Genomic DNA, 3,803 nt, shown 5'->3' on the forward strand with positions numbered 1-3,803 from the left:
TTAGTAAATTATTATTAAAAGAACCATTTATTTTATTATAAAAAACATGGCACCAAAAAGAAAAACCAGAAATGAGTCATCCAATGATAATAATGAAGGGCAAAACAATAATAACCACCACATGGACCAAATGTTTCACCTAATGCAACAACAAATGGTGATGATGCAACAGTAAATACAGCAATAGCAACAACAGTTCCAGCAGCAGATATTACAGCAGTCACCTCGTCTAGAGCCACAAGTACCACCAGTTGTACCTATTGTGACCTTTAAACAGTTTCAGCCAGTAAAGCCTTCAGAATTTGAAGTTACAACAGATCCCACTAAAGCTAGGGCATGGTTGAAGGTGATAGAGAAAACATTTGCACTGGTTAAAGTGGAATCAGACCAGAAGACAGATTTTGCTGGTGATTTCCTGAAAGGAGAAGCTAATTACTGGTGGGAGTCCAAGAAAGCGCTAGAAGGCAACGACATCATAACTTGGGATAGATTTACCGAACTTTTTCTGGAAAAGTATTTTCCCCACTATATGAAGAACCAGATGGAAATTAGGTTCTTGGGATAAAGCAAGGGAATATGTCAGTGATTGAATACGAGGCCAAGTTTACTGAATTGGCTAGGTTTGTTCCATAGCAGGTTGATGCTAATGAGAAATGAGCTAAGAGATTCCAACAAGGATTGAAGCCATGAATTCGTAGCATAGTGGAAGTATTTGAATTGACAAGATATACAACCGTGGTTTAGAAAGCTATGATCATTGAAGGGGAAAGTGAGGCGTCCCAAAAGGAAAATGGATAAGGAAGTTTTTTAGAATCATTTCAATAGAGAACCGGGATTTCAAGCCCAGACAAATGTAAATTTTAAAAGGATAGAGCAAGGCAATCAGAGAACGGGTAACCGGTTCCAGGCCCCAAATTAACAAAGAATCATCAGACCACCAATACCCGACTGCAGAACATGTGGAAAGAAACATACGGGGGTTTGTAATAAGCCGAACGTCACATGTTTCAAGTGCAAGAAGAAGGGACACTACTCTGGAGAATGCCCAATAGGGAAGACAGAGATCACTTGTTTCCAATATGGAAGAAAGGGACATATTGCTAAGGACTATAGAGGAGAGACAACGGTAGCCAGTATTCTAAGGGTTTTGGCATTACCTCCACCACCACAACAGAATCCATTTTAGGCAAGTAATATTTTCGAGTCTTATCATTGCGTAGGGCACGGACCTTTAATATGTCAATGAAAGAAGTTGTGCAAAATCCAAATATGGTTGCAGGTACGTTTCCTGTGAATTCTGTAGATGCAAAAATATTGATTAATTCTGACCCCACAAAATCTGTTAGGTCACACAACACTGTAGAAGGGGGTTGAATACAGTGTTTATACAATTAAATCGATTTAAACACAAGTATGTAACAAAGATCAAGTATATTCAATAAACTATGTTACAATATGAACTGTTGTTCTCTCTCAATGATGAACAAATATCACTAAGAGCTGCTAGGTTACAATGAATATTATTTCTCGATAATGATAACATATATAGTGTAAACCCTAAGATTTGTTTATATGGTACACATTTACAAGATATATTCTAATTGATATGGAATATAATTTTGTCTCCTAAAATATATCAATCAGATATTTTCTACAAGTCTTCTAGTCCTCTAACTCTTCATGTATATCTTCTATTGTTTTAGTCCAAATCTTCTCCTGTAAATCAGCCGCATTTCTTATCTGAAATTCTTCCCACACTTAAGTACTGATATATATCTTCTGACACCTTAAGTTCTGATATTAAGTTCTGATTTCAGTAAGTCATGATATGTCCTTTTGTTAAGTTCTGAAAAGTAAACACAAATCATATTAGACATGACATCTCAAATATATCTAACAATCTCTCCCAACTTGTAAATTATGCAAAATATACAAGTTAATAGATTTGATGATGTCAAAAACATTTGAAGTACAAATGCAATGAGAGTTTAATAAGACAACTAACTACAACTTACAGTCCTTATAGCTTTTACCAATCTTACTGAGTCAATCTGAATCCAAAGTGATTCTTGACAAAGTTTGATATCAACTTTTCTTCTTTACTCCTCAGGACTTGAGATAGTGTAGCTTTGAATTGCTTCAACTCTTCATCTTGACTTCTAATCTGGTAGATTATAGTCCTTAGAGCAGAGATATGGTTTCTTTCTAAACCATAACCTAGTCTTATTACCCTTGGATGAGAAGAACCTTCATTGTAGCACATATATTTCTCTTTCAAAATCACTTCAAGTTTAGCAGAATCCTTCTTCATTGGAATTTCACTTCCATCATATTCAACTATGTTAGGAATGAATTCTGTAACCCTTGAACCAGAAATTCTTGCTTTATTTCATATGGTATTCAATATGAAATTTGACCATCTCCTGGTAATATCAGACTTTATCTCTAAAGATAATGAAAGAATTGAAATTATTTCAGAGATTTGTTCAACAAATATGATTCTGACATTTGATATGTCCTTCCATCTTCAAGAAATAGATCAGATTTTCTTTGACATTATGCTTGTCATGAGCATCCAGTACCACTTGAACAGAGATAACCTTATCAAGGTGTTTCTGTGTAACATCTTCAAGAGGTCTGTCAGTCAATAGAAATGGATCTCTAGTAGTTACTTCAACTCCTGTCTTGATCTTAGCTTCATCAAAACCTAGCCCTGTTCTGTCTCTTGGTTCTCTAGCATTTAACCCAATAGTCATGAAATCAGACAACAATTGGCTTTTTTTGGATCTGATGGTTTGAGATTTTTCCATAGAAGTTTCTCTTTATCAGCAACTTTCATTTTTCTAAATCAGCTTGAGCTATGTCAGAGGTTGATGTCTTGATGACTTTATCAGAACTTGTTGTTTCTTCTGTAGCTTGTTGTTCTTCACTCTGAACAACTTGAGCTTTGTTAGAGGTTGTCTTAGATTCTTCAATAATATTTCTTCTTTTCAGAGTTTGAACAGATTCATCTTCAGCAAGAGTATCATCATGAACTTGAACCATTTTGCATACTGGTTTCATCAGGATTTGAGGAGTTTTCATCTCCTATGGCTTTATTAGTTTATCAACTTTTCCTTTCCCTTATCTTTGGGATAAATATCAGTTTATGATCTAGTCTTTGGCTTTGATGCCTCAAAAATTGATTTTTCCTTGATCACAATGCCTTTTTCCTTAGGCCTTGGAGGTTTCTTTGCAACAGAAACTTTTGACTTTAAATTTGTCTTCTCAACTTTAAATCTAGCTTCTTCCTCTTTGAGATTTTCTAAATCCATTCCAGGATTATGTTTCAGAAATAATCTTCTAGCAATCTCTTCATCAAGTGTCTGAATCTTGGGATCCTTGTAGTAGACAGTAGTCTCCTTTCCCTTGAGCTTCAGAGTTTGCAAAAACTTCTGAGAGTCTTTACTTCCTCCTTGAATCAGAACATCAGAACTTGATATCAGATTTTGATTATTAGCACTTGCTATCAGATTTTGAGTTTGAGCATCTTCACAACTTGTCTTCTTTTGAGTAAAAGATTTGTTTGCATCAAAAATTAGTTTCCTAGAAGAAACCTTGCTGCTTTGCCCGTGACCTTGACCCTTTTTAGGGTTTCCCTGGTGATCTTCATTATTATCCCTTTTCTTCAGTATCTGATTGGTTGAGCATTTGGACTTAACTACCTTCTCCCCCTTTTTGGTATCATCTGGTAGTAGGAGAGAGAGAAGAAGTTCTACTGAAGATTGAATTTCATCCAGTTGAGCTTTTTGAGAAGCTTGATT

The sequence above is a fragment of the Apium graveolens genome, chromosome 10, assembly GCF_009905375.1.
Source record: "Apium graveolens cultivar Ventura chromosome 10, ASM990537v1, whole genome shotgun sequence".
NCBI classification, from domain to species: domain Eukaryota; kingdom Viridiplantae; phylum Streptophyta; class Magnoliopsida; order Apiales; family Apiaceae; genus Apium; species Apium graveolens.